This window comes from Lepisma saccharinum, chromosome 25 (genome assembly GCF_977018435.1).
Source record: "Lepisma saccharinum chromosome 25, izLepSacc3.1, whole genome shotgun sequence".
In the NCBI taxonomy this organism is placed as follows: Eukaryota; Metazoa; Arthropoda; class Insecta; order Zygentoma; family Lepismatidae; genus Lepisma; species Lepisma saccharinum.
The window spans coordinates 14,999,223-15,021,545 of NC_139253.1; positions in this window are offsets into that span (position 1 = coordinate 14,999,223).

Sequence of the window (22,323 nt, forward strand, 5' to 3'; positions counted from 1 at the left end):
CTCGGCCAACAAATTCCATCAGCACATGTAAGTTGGTTTGGTCTACGCACTCGTCCCAGTTCCTATGCATGTTCCTGGTAGAGGTTAAAAGGTTAGGGCGAATTTATGCGAAACTTACCTCTTGGGAGAATGGTTGAAGACGGGAGCAATTTCACCGGTCTCCAGGTTTCATGGACATGCCGAAATAAATGCCCCTATAGTAGATTGCCTGAGGAGAATCTAAATAGCAGAGCCTAGTCAGGGTTGCAAGGTCACCCGGAATTTACATTCGGCATGGAAAATTTAAGCACTGCCAGAAGTATAATCGTAGAAACGTAAATTGTGTGCCTTCTATCGTTAACGCTCTTTCAGTTTATTTCGGTCACTTTACGTCACCTTACTACCTCCTGGGTTAATCGGGACGATTACAATGATTACTTAACTGATGAAATTGATTTTGGGGACTTGCTCAGAGGATCGAAACTGGCACGTCTGGCTTTGTAGCACGTTATGCTGGCCATTAGGGGACCTCCAATACGCTGGCACCTCGTATTCTAGACGGCACGGGTTCGATTCCTAGCCAAGCATGCAAAACACTTTGTACTTTTACCCAAAATACTTTCTCACGTCATATTTAAGGTATATTAATTATGACGGTACGCAGAAATTATATTCTCCAATCTCGATTAGACTGTCTGTACCTAAAGTGAAGTTAAGTGTTGTAGTACAAGTGGTTAGGGTAACGTTCTGACAATCCACACTGTCAGAAACTTGCCGTAATCTTTAAAATATTCTGCAGTTAAAATTTAACAGTCTGTTAACTGGGTCTCCCCGATGACGTAGTTAACGTCGTCGTCTTGTCATCAAGGGGTTCTGGGTTCGATACCCGGTGGATGCACATTGCGCAAAACTGTAGGTCCAGTCCCGATTAGCCTATCTGTGCACAAAATTGACCTACAACAACAATTCAAAATAAATCTGTTAACTTAAAGAGCAGCAGTTTTTTTGTTCATGAGCTCGTGCGCATTCATGACGTCATCTCTCTGTGTTGTGACTAGAGTGAGTGATAATTATAAGCCACCACTATGGCAGAGCGCGTCAAGTGGTGTACTTTCGATCTCACCACTAAAGTTCCTGGGTTTGAGTATCAGCCTAGGCATAGATGTTTATTGTTCATCACTTTCAAGTCATCACTCATCGCGACTAGCCAAAAGTGGCAGAAAAGCGACACAAAATAAGGAATCATACAAAATATGTATTAGAAGAACACATAGCGTAGGTAGCCGCTTTGGAATATTACACATAGGGTAAAGGAGGGGAAATTCGCCACCAAAATGCTTTTAATTTTTTTCCTTCTAAACGAATTGGGGGATAAGGACAAAATTTACATGATACAAAAAGTAGTCATTGTGGATAATGAGGAATATAACATAAATACTGTGTTACTTATACTTATGACGTAATATTTAAAATACTAAAATGAGAAAAAGTGGCGAAATTCCCGCCACATGCTGGGAAATTCGCCATATAACTTATTTATCATTTTATCGTCAGTTTAAGTGTTTGAAATACCAAGTTGTTGCCAATAAGTCAGACAACAAAGTGTAAAAGACCTACAAATGACAATACAAAACTGCTTAAAAAGATACAAAACAAACATGTTTAAGAAACATAGGATTAAATGTTCATATGCATTGTGAACAAGTTGTGTGTGAAAGATCGCCTGTAAGAAGGGAAATTCGACACATTTTCTGTTACTCTGGCGAATTTACCAGCAAATGCATAGTCGAAAGAAAACAACTTATGTTTACTTGTACATGCACGCTTTCCAAAGCAAATCTTTTTACGACATTCTTAAGGTTTGAGGTTACGATATCAATAATTAAAAGGAAGAAAAATAATTCATATCTGCCACAAAATGACAATTTCCAACGTAGTATTGAAATTCGGCATCTTTCTTTGTCTTCTGTGCAGACGCAACTGCGCATTCCAAACTGTACTGCTTGCTTGCTAGTTCGCTCACCACACTGTAGTTTTCAGTGGAAACAAGGCACATGTTACTTTATCTTTTGCAGGCATCAGTGAGTGTTTCCAACCTATGGTTTCTATCTACGATTACAAAAACCACAAGTACGGCGAAATTCCAAGCATGGCGAACATTCCTTCTTTTACCCCATTAGTAGAGTTGGATGCATAAGTATTACCAAGCAAATTGTCCATCACCATGTTTATTCCCTTTGTTTTAAACAGTGATGCTAGTGTTGCCCACGAGACGAGACTTTGGCCTGTCTCGTCTCGTGGAAATGCTGTCTCGTCTCGAAAATATTCGTTCGTCTCGAATTTTTAAAAGCCAGTCCCGTCTCGTCCCGTGGACAACACTAAGTAATGCGCTGTACATTATAAGTTTACGTCTACGTGCGTTGTCTACACGTAATCTACGCGTAGATTACATTGGGTTGTAGTTTACATAGACTACGTAGACATTTCTAAAGTGCATTAAAATTAATTTTCAAGGCTTTCCTGAAAGGAAAGTAGCATTTTCAACAATATTGGTTTCTAACGAACTGAAAAAAATCCTATTTAAAACAAAATTTATCTTCTCTTCTATCATAGACTATGGAAGAAGATAAATAGTAGCTATGCAAAAAAAGCAAGAGATGGCAGTCGTGAGGCAAAATTAGTCTTTTCCCCATAAAACACTAGAATATTTCCTATGTTAGGTTCTTTTCCTAGGTGAGAAATTGTTCGAATTTGGAAGAAAGAGTATGAAAGGTTCTTCTCACACATTAGCAACTGGTACGCAGTAGAATTTTGTTTTACTTCCGCGGCGCCCTTTGCTAAGTTATCACTAGGGCTCTGAAATTGCCAAAAAAGGACCTAAAACGAAAAAAAAAGACGTATAAATGTGATCCAAATTAATTTATAACCAGTTTTAATTACATATTTAATGAATATGCACGGCACCTCCTTATCTGACTTGAGATCTTTGCAGGCGCGTGCTGTCTAGTCGTATACACCGTGCTGAAAGCTTCAAAACAAGAGAAAGTTGGCACTTACAGCGCGACCTTCCAGACAAGTTACGGTTAAAGGATCTTGTACCGTACCTGCTTCATTCGTCCAAAAATGTTTTTCTCTCGTTTCAGGGATGGTTCAAATATATTTATTTATTTATTTATTTAAATTTCTTAACTACAGAAAGGATGTTTAAGAGGTGATGAACTACTGATGATTCGAATTGAGAATGGGCAGTAAAAACGTAGTCGAAAGAAGGTGAAGTGGCATAAAAAGCCGTTAAGACCTAAAAAAGGCTAAAAAAAGGACCAATAAGCCAAAAAACTCCGAAAAAGGCAAAAAAGGACAAATAAAACCCACTTTTCTGGCCTACAATGACCCAAAATGAACATATATTATGTTGGGCCTCGTCTTCGGACACTAGGGGAAAAAAACACCATAAATGTATTTTTAAAGAACTGTAGCATTAACATTACATTTATTACCATAAACTGTGAAATGGCCGTTAATACTTTAAAAACGGTCGCCGTAATTTTTAATGGCAGTTCGATTCCAACTGAATTTGACTGTTTTAGACCGTCGTTTCTCCGGGTCTCACTTATAACACACAATATTGAGCACCTTCATCTACTGACGTCACGATAACTATACTAGTTGTTAGGTTAGGCATGTTAAGCTTATGGCCTCTTAGCATAAATGCACGATAAATACACTGCAATTTTTCGGGGCTTCACCCAAAGGGTATTATCTATGCTAAGAGCCCTAAACTCAACATGCCTAACCTAACAGCGAGAACATTTATCATGATGTCAGGAGACGAAGGTGCTCAATACGGTGTGCGATAAGTGGGATCAAATTTATCCAGTATAGGGGACACTGGTTAAAACCTCGAAAGATGTATTATTAGCCTCTCAGTCATGCTCATCGTCGCGATGAACTTAGAAAACCGGAAAATCGGCGTTTAATAACTTAAATACGCTAGATGAAGATAGGTATATATCTTCACAAGAGAGACGCCACCATCTTGCGCGGCGAAATCAATAATGTTAATTGCCAACCAGTTCTGCTTCGAATATAAATTGTGTCCTCCCTCCTGGGACCAAGCGCCATTTACAGATGTTCTCTATTCCGGGACAAGGAGGGGGAAGGGGGCGGGGACTATGAACTATGAAAACAATAGCCGAGGAAAGCTTGATAGAAGAAGTAGAGGATGAGAATTGCCCGAGAGGAGAGCGCTTGTGGTGCCGCCTAACGTTAAATTCAGGAACCTACTTGGAAGGAACGTATCTCATGCTGGAACGATTAAGTTTGTCTAAAATTGAATCCCGTTCATAACGCGTAACGGTACACTCGGGTGTGACTGGAAGACACAGGCCTTAGCCATGTTATCAAAGTTGATGTTAGAGGGGGACTGTGCGATGCAGTGTTGCCAGCGCTGGGGGGAAAAGTGTGTCTTTATGGTAGGTAACTTTTCGTCAAATTGACCATGGTTTCAAGTTGGGACTCTTACAGGGAATCAACCCTCCAATGTTATGCGTCTGTAGTTTAATGCAGATCTTTGAAACGACTTCTTAATAATTGTTTATGGATATCCAGTGGCGTGCACAAGTGTTTCTTAAGAAGGGTGATATGGCCAAAAAATATGAGGGGGGGGGGGGTTCTCTTTGGTGTATATATTCAAACACGACGCACATACCATTGAAAATGTCCACAGTAACTACACTATTTCTACATTTTTAACTACTTCAGGTATTTTCAATTTTCAGTACAGATTCTATTTTTTTGATTATGCAGCAAAACTCACAGGAGTGTCATAAGGAATCATATTCCACCAAGTATAGTGTATAATATATTATAATTAAAAAATGAAGAATTTTGCTACAACTGGGCAAGAAGATTAACGTATTCGTGACTTAAAATTCTGCTTGTTTATTGCAAGTCTCAGTATGTACACTTTTTAAAGATATTAGAAATAAGCTCATTGCAATTTTAGTATACTGGTATCAGTTATATTATTGATGTTCGTTGGATCGGGTCGTCAAGGCGTCTGACTACCACGCGGGAGACCCGGTTTCGATTTTCGGGATAAGTAATCTCAGATCGGAACATTTTCATGGAACTTAAAAAAAAATATCTCCACATTTACTTTGTTTTGTAAATTTCCTCTTGTAGCTGTACCGTGGAGAAAAGATTTACTTTTTGTGCATTAAATACCCTCACGTTTGAGCATCAAATTGATTCATCATGAAGATTACCCCTGCCTAATATGTGACACTTCGGACAAGATCCCACCCACAGACCGAATCTCGTCCTTCTGCGCATATCATTGCACATCCTTGACTTGTCTTCAACTCGCTCGCCAGCTTAAACCCAGTCAAGTTATGAGGTAAACTAACTGGGAGCAAATCTAGCCAAGAGCTCGACGAATGCAAATTCACGAAAACAAACGACAATCAATCCGCGCTCCAAGCGCCACCTGTCCGGAAAGGTAAACAAATTTTAATTAACCTCCACCCCAGACAGACAACGATGGAGTTCCGCGTGAAGATTAACAAAGTACAACGCCTCTCCAACCAGTCTTTGTGAAGTGTGGCGTTGCCACAACCGAATTCCATTCACAAATGACTAATTAAGCGAGTAAACCTAGCTGTAATTGTTATACGCAGAGCGAAAGCTAGAAACTAGTTACACAGAATATCCATTACTAGAGAGACTCCTCTCTACGCAACTTTACTTCTGGGAACTTCATCGTGCCTCGAGGATAGTGGAGAGTTCACATTTCTCATTGTAACGAGAATTCAACCTTTAATGTACACGAGAAACTGTACACATATGCACGTAAGCCAAAATAATATACTTTAGCAGATGTAATACTGAGAGTTGCAGTAGAGAATGGAATTTCAATTAAGTTTTACTCAGAAACTTCAAAGGAGGGAAACAATGTTCAGTGCACAATGGTATAACTAATACTAAACTAACTTGATATAAAGGATCTAGATATGAACATCTATCTTGGCAGTCAGTCAATTGCAAGTCAACCACAAACATCTCAGAATGAAATAAAGTTGCAAACATGTGATTTGGTGTACTAAAATATACAGGGTCATTCAAAATGTTTCATCCAATTACAAATTACAATTTTTTCTGTATTTGGTAAGATAATTCTAAAAAATCTTAATTTTCTTGATTTGACTATTTTGGAAAATGTGAAAGAAACAATGATAAAATTTTGTGTGGTTTATATCAGATTCAAATGGCAATTTATTATTATTATGAGTGCAAAATTATCATTACGTTAAAAAATGTATAACCAATTAACCGCCTTTCTGGAGCAAATCACCGTTCCCTTGTATACAAATAAAACCACAGTCATGTATATACCAAATAAATTATGGTATAAGAAAGCTCGCATCCCTTTAGTTTCACTCTCTTAGGAAAGCTTTCAATAAATTACAAGAAATATCTAAATGTTTTCACCTATTTTGTGTTGTTAACAGTAGTTGATAAGTTCTGCATACAGACGTAACCAATACCTCAACAGAAACAATTCAATGGCCGCATTGATCACTGCAATTTATCTAAACGCCTTCCCATTTTCGCGGAAGAACGTTGCATAATCAAGTAAAGGAAAGGAGGTGGAAAAACGAAGAAGACTTAAAGACGTGTTAAATTGGCTTAAATTTGTATCACGGAATTTAGTCATTGAAACCGAAGAGAATGACAAATTGGAATTGATTATCTCGTTCGAACACGTAAAGAAGCCTACCTGAATGCGAGAATTGGATATTCTAAAAGGTCAGAGCATGCTTTATGCTTGCCGTGTGCCCTTCGACAATTTCTTCGCATTCCGTTCAGGATATTGTTCTCTATTAACGCAGAAAGCGAAAAGTTAGTTGAGCCAAGAAAAAGAACTTGATTCTTCATTTTTCTGTAACTTCATTGGCAGACAATAACTGATGCGCTTTTTCCAAATACTGCCTGCCAAATTTAATTTTAAACCTCCTTATACTATCCTCTCAGTTTCGGTGTGAAATTACAGACAGTTGCCACGCTAGGAAAAAAAAGTGGAAGGGGGAAAAGCTACGAAGGTGTACAAATATGCTCAGAAGCTCGAGAGTTAATACAAAATATTGTATTGTATGGTAATAAACCCTATGCCAGTGTACAATGAAAGCCAAAATATTGATTCTAAAAGCTGTAAGATTACAATATTGTTGATTAATAGCGATAAGAGTAAGCGGTATCCTTCTGGTAAAGAACCCAAAAGTCAATCACTTCCACGTAGTACAGTCCGGTAACTGCAGGATAACGAGGCTCTGGCGGCTGTATAATCCACTGTAGGGCTGTGTGTGTGTTTTCCTGTGTTCCATCCTTCTGAGCGCCCCTTTACTGTCTCAGCTTTAGGCAAAGGTAAGAATATTTTAGTTCTCAGACACGTTATTTATTTTAGTTATGGTAAGGGGCAGGCCTCGTATAATATGACCGGTGAAAATAGCCTAAGTGCTGACGCACCCACAAATTTCAATTCAATCAAGCAATCAAGTCCATCTACAATAAATGTGAAGGGAAAATATTACGGGGCAACTGCCCGCCTTGTCCCCTGTGCGCACGCCTATGGTTTAACCCTCTGTGTATGTGTGATTATATCACTACCATATATACGTGTGAGAACCAGAGGGACGTAACTCCAATTTGTCACATTTACAAGAGAGGGGGAAACAATGTATTCTTGGGAATATGTCTGACTCTTAATAAGAGTCAGTAAATTGAATATACGTGACTCCACGGGGATATTCGATCTGATTTGAAATAGAGCTCTTCAGGGGAGTTTATTTAAACAAAACTGAAAACAATGTTGAGTCACGTTACTCTGGTCAATTCGACGAATAATTCTGAGAATGTTTCATTTAGGGTATCTTTTGTGGGGAAAGTAGTGAACAAGAGGCTGGGGGAGACTATTTCACGATGGAGTAAGCTGAAGCCTTTGAATCTGAAACGTAGAATGGGTCTGGTCCAATGAAAACCTTTAGGGCTAGTGGAAGAAGACCCTTAGAAAACACGGAAGGGCCAGAAGGGAACATTCTGAAACGCAAAACATCCACATCGTGGCAAGGTTCATAAATATGGAACACCAATGCTCGACTACCGTTAAGCATAACGTTCCACGCTGGAAAAATACCTTCTTTCTGAACGTGGATGTTTTGTCTCCGTGGGCCTCCAACCGACAACGACACATCAACCCCCGCACGTAATACCGCCACGAACATGGCGACTTCCGCCACTTTAGGCACCGACTGCTTTATTACATATTGTTCCGGCGCCGGTTATAAAAGTGAGGAAGGAACTGAAGAGATGTTGGGAAGAGATGTGTTGGAAAGGTTGTGAAAGGATCGGGTTAAGGAGAGAATTCTCTGTGAATTCTCATCGACCTTGTTGACGTCTATCGTGCGCAGGTATCTTACTAAGGTTAGTAAGGGATTGCCCCTATAAATTTGTCCTCTTTAAGTGCAATGAACCTCCTGAGGTCTTCGTGGGAATTGACAACGTTTTTCTCAGTCTCTTTAGCAAGAATTTACAGCTCACTTGTCGCCATGTGCGGTCTTCCCTTGTTTCCAACGACACGCAGTTATAGTGCCATCTTGTGAGATTTTCAATCACTACCTCAGTATTACCTTAACCTTTGCAGTCTCATGTCTTTATTTATTTTTGTACTAGTTGGTAACTCTGTTGCCTAGTAATCAAGTTGTCCGGTGTTCGATTCTCGGTGGAGGCAACATAGTGACTCTGTGCATAAAGCGGACTATGACAAACTTTTCTACTAGCATGGGTGGTGTAGAGGAGATGTGAGGAATATCTTGAGTAACCTTGCTTCCCTCTCAATATAACAATTCAGTTTTCTGCCTTATAGTGAAGACTGAAATGATTTAAATCTATCCCTTCTTTTCGTTCCTCCCTCCACCTCTCTCTTTGCTTCTTTCCCCTTCTATGGCTTATTCTATTTATTTCTTTATCCATTCTTTTCCCTCTTCTTTCTCTGTCCACTTTCTGTTTTCTTTCTCTATTCCTTCTAATTTTCCATTCTGTTCACTGTTTAGTTACAGTTTCACCGTTGCTTGTTAATTTACCAAAACGGGACACAGCCGGTTTTGATTTAAATTTGAAATGTTTAATCATACACAACAATAAATATTTATTATAAATTGCATTTGCGTGCACCGTAAATACATTTTTAAAACTGAATAATTAATATTACATTACATTATCTATGTAATGGCCGTTTAGTATACTTTAAAAGAAATGTAATTTCTTCAATCATGTTTTTACAGTACTGCCGTTCCTCAACTTACCTTTGTGCAGAACTAGATCCTGTCCAACGTCGTCGCGTTGTAATCAAGGGGCACCGTGTTCGATACCTGGCGGGAGCACACTGCACAGTGGTTCGGATCCCACTTTAAACTGTAGGTCCAGTCCCGATTAACCTATTTGTGCATAAATTCAGATCCTGCTTTGTATATAGGTATTTTTAACTGGTCTCTATCTGCTTGTGTATGAGGAGAAGATAAATAGCAAACTTAACAGCAGTACCAAGCATATTTCTTAGCTAATGTTTTTCATTTGTTATTTATCTTAATGCCCCAAGCTTTCAGGCGTCTACCTTATCTCCCTAGATTTTTATATTATCCTACAACAAGAAGTATAATGAAACATTACAATTCCTTATAGCTATCATTCAAGCATTTCCCCTATAGTCACCAAGGTAAAAATCAATAATAAACTAACAATTTTTGAGAAAATGTAGGAAATTGTTCTGCTCTAAATAGGACAACTATATATAACGAATAAACATGTAAGAGATTTAGCGCCATTAGTGTCCTCTATCCAACCCCTTTGGAAACTAATTTTTTTACATCGTGTGGTTGCCTCTTTAGGCTAATAGGAAAGATGAGAATTTGTGATGATTATATTAAATTGATGAGGACTCGAACGTGGAACCTTTGAGACCCTGAGTCAACATCTTAACCCGCTAGGTTTCCACCTAGCCAATTAATTATGATTGGAAAGTTTGCAAGAATTAAGAAAAACATTTCTTATGGCCACGTTCAACTTCTTTTAAAATTTTGTTCTGCGTTACAGACAAATGTTTCTCGTGTATTTCTTATGTACTCTCCCTTATTTTGGGCAATACCAAATATATCCTCTCCATTTAATCTAGCTTCGGAGATGCACTAGCTTTGCATGTTCAACCTAGATCTCACTAGAACTGGCTCAGAGATTCATAGGACTATACATGCGGCAATAAATCACTTCGATTCTACCACCAGGGTCGTATAGATCGTTTTGTTATATCAGTCTGGTAATTGACGCAGTTAATTAGTATCAGCGAACCTTGTCAGTTGGATCTGCATTCGTAGTCAATGTTATTATTTAATGGTTGCTTGAAGCTTGATGTTGAAGCACATGTACTTCTAGAATGACTTATCTTCTCAAAAGATGGCAGTGTTTAATGGTAGAAGCATAGTCGAACAAAAACAACAATAATTGTGTTGTCGCAACTGTTTTAATGCGATGAACTATGAAGTTGAAATCCAAGCAGCTTATTGGAGAAATCATGGCCAATTGTACCTTACACTTAAACAACTCGTGCAACTCCCCTACTCCATCTCTAGAACAAAGTTAAAAAAAAAACATTAAACAATTACAACCTTTTGTCTGTTACAGCCATTGCTTTCATCTTGTGGCTTAGATGGATCCTGGAATTGACTTTTACGATTCTTAACAGTGAACAAAGTTAATAGGCCGTGTTCAGGGCTAGTTATAAACGTAGAAGAACCTACTAGACGTGTTTTTCCCCAATATTACTGTGTACTGCTTCGTCAGCAGATATAATCGATCAATGTGACTGTCACTTAACGTCACATTCTTGTACCATTTGGTTAGCTGAGAAGTATACGTGTATACAGGGGCGCCGACTTGTCAAAATTATTGGGGGGGGGGGGGCTCTGATCACTGAAACAAATTAATGAATGACTCACTTTCTCCCTTTTTTAAGTTTTGGCCTCAGTGTTCGGAATCTCATAAAAGCTAGGGGTGTGCGGGATCCCGAAAAGTCGGCACCGTGATCGGGAAATTATTTCCCGACTTTTCGGGATCCCGAGCAGTCGGCAAATACCGAATGCTCATTTTAAAATGTCGTTATTTCTCGACGTTTTCTGCATTGTCAATTTCTGGAACTTATCGTAAATTGTTAGTTTTTAATCCAGAAATCACTTAAAGTGAAAATGACGTGTAGAAATTCGAGATTTTCAGAGCTTCGGGAAATTTCGAACATTTCCCGTCCCGAAAATTTCCCGTCGTAGTCGGGAAATTGAAAATTTTTCCCGTCCCGCACACCCCTAATAAAAGCCCATGAATTCCTCAAAAATATCAATTTTTTTATTCTCCACGGATGGATATGCCACAAGTTTCGTCAACCATAATAGCAATAATAGCAATATATTCCCGACTTTTAATATCTGCTACCACGGAGCGCAAAACAGATCTCTCTAATATATCAATGATTTCGTTCTGAATGTCATGTGAGAGCCATTTGTAGCCCGAAAGTCCCATCCACTACCCTAGTTCATGCACATCGTCTTTTGAAACTCTTTTTAGTAAAAATTTTAACAATACTCATAATTACATACTTAGTATATAGTAATAAGTATGTGTTTTGCTGTCTTTGGTCATAGCCCCCCCCAAAGTTGCTGGTTTAGCAGTCTCAGCCCCCCCCCCAAATTGATGGTCTATAACATTTCAAATGTGTATTTAAAGTTAAGTTCATGTGGCACAATTCAGAGTAAACTTTACAAGAGAAGCGAAATAATACATTAGATCCTCTTAAGCAAAATTATTTGGAGGAGCTCTGCCCCTACGTCGTTAATATTGGGGGGGCTCGAGCCCCCCCAAGCCCCATGGAGTCGGCGCCTATGCGTGTATAGTGTACAGACAGTTAAGATTAGGGAATGCAATTCCGAGTAGATTGCAATCCCGGGATTTCGGGATTAGGGATTCTAATTCCGGGATGCCGATCCCGACATAATTGATCCCTCCTCAGCCCTTCCCTATCGGTCATTTCACGCGAGGGCAAAATAGAGTTGATTCTTGCCGATAGCGGCAATGCATAGCAGATATATAAAACATAATGGAAATAAAGAATAGAAAGCAATTTCTTCAGAGGGTTGATATTCTTCACACTATTCAATATGCAATAATATTCTTATTACAAATAACATCATTGTGCCTTCCTACCACATTTCATTGTGATTACAAAAGATATTGTAGTAAACAATAATTAGCAAATGAGATTAATTGTAATTATTACGTTATTTTCTGGTTACAATGTGGAAAGAAAAGATGAGCTAACATAATATTATTATGGATGGATATAGACAAGGTGTTTGGAATGCGTACTGCAATTAGTTTATAATATCCTAGACTATGAATCTTTTAATCCCGGATTTTCGGAACAGCAGAAAGGAAGCAGGATCCCGAAACTCAGAATCCCGGTATTGCATTTCCAATTTAAGATGGTCAAATGCACTTGAAGACTGCTATTGGTAGTAAGAAATGGTATTAAATAATCGAAGAAGACGGAAGACTGAACTACTCGAACATGTCAACAGGCAATTGGATACAGTAAACCAAGCTAGAGTTTCGTTTGATATGTATTGAGGTAATTCTACAGAGGAGCATGCTGTGTACTTTCTCAAGGAGCTGCACAACAGAGGGCATCCGGTATGCAAAGGCCAACACGAGACAAAAAAACAATGGCGTAATTGTGAACTGTCGTGTCAAAACACGCACAGGAAGTGGACAGCAAAGGTTAGACGTGAGGTATGTAAAAATTTTCGAGACTAGAAGAAGACTTACTCTTGGAGACAGAAACGAGAACGAGAACCGCACGGGAAAAGTGTAACGAAGTTTGAATTTAGGTGAAGGCTATAAGACTAAGGCGACGCTCTTCGGGACCAAGGCGAGAACAGACAAGACCGAGAACGAGACGGACATTTCTACTCGAGACGAGACTGAGTGAGAACAAGACAGACATTTCTATTTGAGACGAGAACGAGACACATTCCTACTTGAGACGAGACCTAGAACAAGACAGACATTTCTACTTGAGACGAAACCGAGAACGAGACAGACATTTCTACTTCAGACGAGACCGAGAACGAGACGGACATTTCTACTCGATACGAGACCGAGTGAGAACGAGACAGACATTTCTATTTGAGACGGGAACGAGACACATTCCTACTTGAGACGAGACCTAGAACGAGACAGACATTTCTACTTGAGACGAGACCGAGAACGAGACAGACATTTCTACTTCAGACGAGACCGAGACGGATATTTCTACTTGAGATGAGACCAAGAACGAGACAGACATTTCTACTCGAGACGAGACCGAGAACAAGACGGACATTTCTACTCGAGACGAGACCGAGTGAGAACGAGACAGACATTTCTATTTGAGACGAGAACGAGACACATTTCTACTTCAGAAGAGACCGAGAACGAGACGGACATTTCTACTCGAGACGAGACCGAGTGAGAACGAGACAGACATTTCTATTTGAGACGGGAACGAGACACATTTCTACTTCAGACGAGACCGAGAACGAGACAGACATTTATACTCGAGACGAGACCGAGTGAGAACGAGACCGACATTTCTATTTGAGACGAGAACGAGACACATTTCTACTTGAGACGAGACCGAGAACGAGACAGACATTTCTACTCGAGACGAGACCGAGTGAGAACGAGACAGACATTTCTATTTGAGACGGGCACGAGACACATTTCTACTTGAGACGAGACCGAGAACGAGACAGACATTTCTACTCGAGACGAGACGAGACGAAGACAGACATCTCTACTTCAGACGAGACCGAGCCTCGTCTCGGGATCATCCCAACGATATATCTTACTCTCGTATTTAGTAGAACCAGCATATTCACATTAACATCTTGTCCACTTACGTGGATGTACTGAAGCTCAACTGCAATATTTTTTAGATTCATTTCGCACTTTTATTTGCGACAGCACAAGACACGAACGACGAGAATTGTAGCTGTAATTTCTCACTATTTCAGTCCGTGCAGACGGAAAGGAGAGCTACGAAATCCGTCCATTTTCTTTCCTTTTTCTCGCAGCGGGCAGAGTAATCAGCTTAACTTCACACAGTCTCGGGTATTCTCCTGTCTGATGCGAATAAAACCTATTACACTCAGGCCCCCCAAAACTACCGTAAAACCACAATTCTTCCTGACAAGGGAATTTATATTGGAAAGAAGTAAGCGGAAAATTACTTTTCGAAAGTAACACGTATTTACTTCAGCAATATAGGTGTTTAGGATAGATGAGGTTTGTACACTGACCCAGTTGCATGTATGGCAAATTCGTAAAATGTAATAAAGAGCGGTTGCAGGTTCGAGTCCCGCTGCTCGCCATGCTAAGGTTCTTCTGCGAAGTTTCAATTTTTAGAGTGAACTGATGGAATTTGTGACCACACACAATCCTTAATCAGGGCTCGAACCTGGGACTTCTGTCATATCGTAGCACGTTACGTTCACCAGCCCAGTGCAGAGATTGGCTTGTGCCTGTCCCATCGGCCATTTCATAGAATCAGACATATCGTTACGATTAACTTGATGATACAAGTGAGATACACTGATTGGTTGGTTGATTAAATGTACCACTCAACTTCAGTGATCATAGGTGCTATAGTCTTTTCTTTATTTTTCTCTATCTATCTTGCTCTCCCTATCTCTCTCATCTTACCCCTACTGCTCTCTCTATTCCTTCAGTGCTTCTCTCTCTTTCCCATCCTACCCTGCTTCTCTCTATCTCTCTTCTTTATCCTGCTCTTTTTTTCTGCCTCTCTCTCTCTCTCTCTCTCTCTCTTTCTCTCTGGCTTTCTTCCTCTGCTTCTCCATCTTCCGTCTCTGCTTCTCTATCACTTTCAAGAGCTTCTTCTCTTTCTGTTATTTCTTATTCTTCTATATTAACAAGTTCTGAACACTCCATGTTGGCAACTTGGCCAGGCCTAAGATTTATTTCACTGTGAGCTATCACTTGGGCTCGGAAGTTGAGGAAAAATCCTTTTTATTTCCTAGAGTCCGAAGACGAGGCCCAACATAGTATATGTTCATTTTGGGTCATTGTAAGCCAGAAAAAGGTGGGTTTTATTTGTCTTTTTTTGCCTTTTTCGGCGTTTTTTGGCTCATTGGTCCTTTTTTAGCCTTTTTTTTAGGTCTTAACGGCTTTTTTTGCAACTTCGCCTTCTTTCGACTACGTTTTTACTGCCCATTCTCAATTCGAATCATCATCAGTTCATCACCTCTTAAACATCCTTTCTGTAGTAAATAAATAATAAAAAAAGAGAAACAAATATATTTGAACCATCCCTGAAACGACAGAAAAACATTTTTGTACGACTGAAGCAGGTACGGTACAAGATCCTTTAACCGTAACTTGTCTGGAAGGTCGCGCTGTAAGTGGCAACTTTCTCTTGTTTTGAAGCTTTCAGTTTTCTCGCACCGTGTGTTCCATACCACCATTATGCATGCATTGCAAAGGGATAATTTCTTAACATGCCACAGGCTAAAAACTTCTTACATATTCGATTGCGGCTAAGTAAGATGTTCCAAAACCTCTCATCATCCTTCAAAGCAACACTGCGTGGCAATAATTGTTTCTGTTGGTACTTTCAAAGCCCGACAGGTATTTTTTACCACTGTGCCTAAGATTGTTTGCGAAACAATGATTAAGGAATGCAATAAAGATCGAGGAAACGGACAAGCAGGAACCCGAGGTCTTCAACAATGTTATTTGATGCCACCGTACCGTACCTCCCATGAACACAGCAACAATGCTCCGTGAACTTTAAACTTGCATGGGTATCAAATACAGTGACAGCAAAATTACCCTTCATAGGAGTATAACAATTGAGCTGGATGGGAAAAAATTGTGTTTTTTTTTTTTGCCCAGCCGTGAAAGAGCTTCTCTTTTTATCGTATTTTTTTTTCTCCCAAGATCCTTTCCCACATATAGGCTAGTTGGCCAGGAAGGTCGAACGAAGAGATAACTACTAACAGAGGCATCTAGCGGCCAGAACTGTAATTAATATGCCCTTAGAGGTAATGTGAGTAGATTCACCATGACAAAAAATTTCAAAATGGAGGTTCGTAGTCATCTTCATATAGATTTATTCTTTAATTCCACTGCTTCTTCAACCCTATTTTTTTCCTAGTTCAGGCCTACTTTTTTGTGGTTAAACTATAGGCCACACAGTGTTTTAGGACCCGTGGTGATGCCAAAGTGGGGGAGAGGAGGAGGATCAAGGCACACTCGTAAATGATTCAATATCAATTGAAATTTGAAGTATTTAACATGTTAAAGAAATATCCTCGTGTAATACATTTTACGTTGTGAATCATTGTAGTATGTACAAAATTTAGAATAAAAATGTCGAATTCTTGTGGTACTTCTGACTGACTGACTCTTTATTTGACTTTTTGTTCCGTGAAGTGTCGACTTTATTAGGCCTGGCTTCTATTTATTCTATGACGTATGAACTATTGACGTGTTGGTAGTATCTCTGTCTTATTTTACTCATGCCACTGTCGCTTGGAGTTTTCATCTGGTACTTCGAAATCAAATTCTTCTATTATGCATCTTTATTGAGAAAATATTCAGTGGTGTCGATTTCTAGCTTAATACTTTCAAACAAAATGTTAAGTATTCTTGTCGCAATAATTTTCTTTGATGTGGAGAAAATATGTGAAATTATCTAGTACGGTAACTCTTCTGTTCTTTGCCTGGTATTATGATTATGTACGTATTGTCTGCTCTGAGTTTTAACTGTCATCTGTTGGTTGAACTGTGAACTAACAGAAATTGCATAATCTATTTTCTTTTCCGCTGGTAAAGTAAACATTCAGTTCTGAATGCGCTTTAGATAGTAAATATAAGTTGTGAAATTTGTGCTAAATTACAGTCAGATTGATTGAGGACTAGAAGTGGTAAACGTTGTAAGTGCCAAAAGCGAAAGTGTCGGGAAATCGCATCGTTCCATCAGCCCGTAAGAACGTGCACACTAGTGACCTCTTTACACGCCCTTTGAACTACTTAGAGGGCTACCAGCCACTTTTCACGTTTAGCACATTATAAAGCATGGCACATTTCACAGTTTAACGTGGAAAACGGTGTTTGAATTATTGTGGCACTGACATCGTTTACCAATTTTAGTCTTCGATTCATGTACATAATATGTTACTGTAACGAAGATAACGAGTTCTGTCTCGTTTTGTTCTTGTTTCGATCTCCAATGGCGTCAAGATATATTTTTGTTCATGAGGACTCCCGGGTGTATATTCAGGTTGGTTCTGCATCGATTTTCAATAATGTTATCTATCTCTCTCTCCTTTCTTCTTTCTTTACCCCCTCTCTTTTATCTTATGTTTCTCTATCAACTTTTCCTGCTTCTTCCTCTGTTTATTTGATTTGTTTCATTTTACTTCGCCTTGTGCCAGTTTTGGTTAATTGCGAATGATGAATGGACACTCACAAACATCCACGCCCAGGCCGGGATTCGAACGCGGGACCCCTGGCTTCGTAGCGCGATGTGCTAACCACTCCGCCACGGTGGCCGGCTGTATCTCTTTCATTCCGTCTTCTACGTTTTCCAACTCTTTATCCATTCCTTCACCTGTCTCGTTTCTTTCTATCTGCTCTGTCTGTACTAAATTTTGAAAATTCCTCTTGCAACTAACTTCTCAGGAGGGTTCGCTGAGACATTTCACGGGGGATTAGAGTTCACAACAGTTATTATTACACGAGTTATGGCATTTTCTGTTTTCCTTATTATTAACCACCATTGGATCCTATTCATCATAATTTGGCAAATATCACAACTACGCGTAATATGTCATACGAGAAAAGATGAGCAAATAAAAATAGTACCGAAGAAAAGATCAAGAACGGTTCTGGATCAAAAGGAAGAGGTCAAAGTCGTCACTCGAGCAATTCGACTGTCCAGACAGCTTAAGGATTTCTTCGGCTTGACTCGTCAGCCTGCCGAAGAAAGCCCATAGCAAGCGCGCTTATGCACCCAGTGACATGGGACCTCCCCTACATGTCTCTTTTATTTAACGTGTATATATACCTCACAGAAGTAAAGCAATTCATCCGCGGTTTCTAGCACTAAATAACATAACGCAATTTGTGTGTGACATTTATATAAAATATTTTAAAACTAGTATTACAAGTACATTATTTACCAATAAATTGATATGTTACATTTTCATTTTAGCTTGAGGCAATCTAAAAAACCGATGCTGTATTTCCTCCCCTACATACTTTTCCCTACTTCAAGCAATCAATAATATTAGGTAGGCAGTGACAATTCCACATGTTCAATCTACGTTCAAATACATTATTCTTTCAATTATTGAAGTAAAGAGAATAGAACATTTTCATTGCTAAAGAGATAAAAACCTGGCTACCCCAAGACTGTGACAATGTTTATTTACACTTCACATTTCTTTGCAAAGCAGACTTACTTTGTGAAGGTGACTCTTATCTATGTTCTTTGCATTGATAAGAACGTGTGTTTCATTAGCCAGATTTTTAACTTCTGCTGCAGCGTTTTCTTTTCTTTCTTTTTGAGTTAGGTTTTCTAAAGCACTGTGTTCATTCGAAACTTTTATTTCCCTCTCCCTCCCTTATTATTTCGTTGACCACTTCGTACTTCCTTCTATCCCTCATACCTTGTTTCCCGTGCTTTCATATTTACGGAAGGGACTGTGGAGATTGCTTTTATTATGTTCTTATCTTGTCGTATTTCTTTATTTGTTCCTGCCTTTTGCTAATATCTTCATGAGTCTTCATTTGTCAATGCATAGCTATTGTTCGTTATACTCCATCCTGGGACTGCCGATGTTGCTTCTATTTTATCTGCAATTACAGTTATCATTATTCCTTCGTGCCTACCATCCTACATCTTCCCAGGCATCTCTTGCTATGTGCGCGTCTCAGGACTTCGTTAGTAACTTTGGCCGTGTCCGGAAAGGTGCAAGACCGTACTGAAGCGAGCATATCTCCAGAATGGTCTCGCAGTTCAATTTGGAGGTCTTGAACTGGGAAGCGAAAATCTTTCGAATTACACTTCGACTACGAACACATTGTTTTTCCCGCGTTAAAAACACTTGTTTCCATAGAAATCACATAACATTTTTTAAAAGTTACTATTTTTTCCACACAATAGAAGAACTACAACAAACAACTGGCGGAATTTCGACTACCATGATTTGAAACAAGTGAATAGTACGCTCACAAGTGAAGCAGGGTGACGATCTATAGTCCCTATACTCATAAAAGGCCCAACTGGCGGCTCACCTACGTTTTGCAACATAGCTCTATCTGTCCACCAGTTGTATTCGGGGGTGTGTGCTTCGATGCGTGTCAACAACCTCAGTTGGAAAGTAAACGCTGTAGGAGTAACATCGCTCTACCATTACAACGATGCCAAGCATTAGCTCATTTATACAGTATTTTGGTGTTTTGTGTACAATTTTCCCGTGCTTTGTCTACTATTACACAACATTTATCCAGTAACGGCACTGATAAATTCTCCCCCCCCCCCTGTTTTACCGTACGTTTGGCAACATGCTGTGTATCCGACGCTCATTTGTTTCGTCCTGCCAGAACGTTTGGTGCCTTGTGACACGAAAATGCTCGATGTCAGTCGAAGAAAATTCAGCTGATCGCTGATTCGTTGTTTCCCAGCCGTAGCTGGAAATGCGAGCAGTATAGTGAAGTACAGAAGACTGAATGCTCGAGTCCTGCGTGCTGCGTATATCGCCGTATACCCTCGACTACAGTCCTGGTAAGAGTGTAGTGAAAGCGAGGGAAGAAAAAAATGATGGTGCTCTTGTAACAAACGAAGAAGGAGATACGGAAAAAAATATACTCTAAAAGTATGTACAGCATTAAGGGCTCATATTGAAAATAAACTCTATTCTATTCATTTCTCTATTTGGATAGGGTTCCTTTCTGAAACTACGTTAACTACATCTTATTGTAAGGTGCAGCATGATGCCAAACAACATACACTACAATAGTGCCGCCGTGCGAACCGGTCCCCAATCATAGCGCAGAATGGTTATTTTGACAAAATCCTTTTTTTCCTGCTGGCTGCTTCGGGGAGGAGTGTTTGAAAGGTTACCGCTTGTTGCCCCCAGAGGGGGGCTAGCGTTAGGTCTGATTGGCTGTTTGACCGCAAGTTTCTCCGCAAGTAAACGCGGCAGCAGAGGGTCACTGCCATAAAGGCGTCTGTAAAGGTGGTCCACGCTCTGGCTGTAAAAGTAGCGGGACTGTAGATAAAAAGCAATGACAGTATGCTAACTCGAGTCTCATCTTTATACAGTCATAATGAGAACAATGAAATAAGTAGGCAAAATAGGTGAAATTATATATATCAGGGTTCTGCAAATCTTATTTATAATAATAATTATTGCTTTCACCTCCGAATAATGTTTTCAATGTATATAAGTAGCCACAATTCTTCATAGTCATTGATATAAGAGAACTTAGTATTTGAAAGCATAATAATCAAATATTCTTGTTGTAAACTAACAATAATAAACCATTATTTTATTCCGAATTTATTATCCTAATTATATTCTTGAGGCGAGCCATCTAGTGAGCACCAAATGAGTGACTACCCATCCAGCAAAATACTTCCTTGACCTTTTTACGTTTCACGCTGAAAGTTGGGAGGAATTTACTTATGAAGTGTCACCTATAAAATAGAAATCTTATTTTTGGAAATGGAAACTCATGGTAGATTATACGCTTTGAGTGGTAGAATAGGCGATCGTAATGTTCTAAGTATATTCATGCATTTAACGTTCATTTTTTGAGCTAACTCATTTTTTCCCATTTATTATCTGCTGGAATGTCTATTACCTGAACATCTTATTTATGTTAGTGAGTATCAGAATAATAACCTTTTTCTATTTTTTCTAATTTGAAATGAGCTTTGCAAGCATCCCACAGGCAGAAACCAAATATGTCCCATTTGACACAAATATGCACAATTTTTTCGACTCCAGTAACGCATTATACTGCATAAACTGCTAATGATGTGCAGCAAAATAGGTGGAGAAATGCATAGAAATGCATCAAAGAGTACTTTTATCAGCTGGTGTTCCGTGTGTTGCACTTAAAATGCATCAGTTGAGACGATCATTTCAAAGAAAACAAAAATGACACGTTTTGTCTGCCAATTGACGCACAAAAAAGCCATCAACCTTGATTTCAAGCGTTTTCGGTTCTGTGTGTGGACTAGGAAAATCCAGTACCTACTAGGGAAAACAATCACTTAATGTTGGCAACCTTGGGTGGGAACTTCGCAGATAAACAGCTGTAGAAACACTGCATACCAAACGCAAGAGCTTCTTTGGGGCGAAAAGTATGCTGACTTTTTAGGATTATAACGTGGAACGAGCTGGTAAACAGTGGCTCGTGAAAATGGGGAGGGATTTCAACTCTTCTAGCTAGAAGTCAATACGTTTTGCGGTCTCAATAGAACTATTCTCTCTAATTACTGCAGAGAATGTTAATGTTCTAGAGGATGCTATTTCAAGACGGTGGCAATTGAAGGCAAAGGGATGTTAGCAGTTTGTTAAAAGGAGGGTAAATTGTAACGGTACTTCCCCATGTAATTTAACCACGAACCATTCTTAGATGCTCTTTTGTTTCTCAAAACTTCCACTTGTTTTCAGAATAACAGCCATTGTCGCCATAAAAAAAATAAGGATCGAGTAAGCATTGCTTTTAATAGGAAGTTGAGTGCTGCAGAAAGTTTTCGAAGCTTTCACCTCTCATGGTGTGGCATTTCTTTCACCAAGAGAGGAACGACGGAAAGTTAAGTTTGTACGTAGCCACAGCCGTGAAAAGTTATTACTGTTTTTGTCTTGAAATTTCCACAAATTCTCAAGCGGCCTTTGTGGGGATTTTTAGGCCTTTTCTTCGGTGGAGAAGGAAGCAGTGTTGCTAAACTTATTTCGCAGCAATTCCCTCACAGAAAGCTAAAATTACCCTCGTTTCCCTAGGATTGCCCACACGGTGCAGAATTTTGAAAGGATCTTATTACTTGCCGCGCCAACTTTTGAAAGTCTTTGTGTGGGTACAAACACTTGAGTTTTAAGTTTGAAAAAAATAACAAAAGAAACTCATAAATCCTCCCTTCCTAACTCTAAGCGACAGTAGGAGGTGTCATGG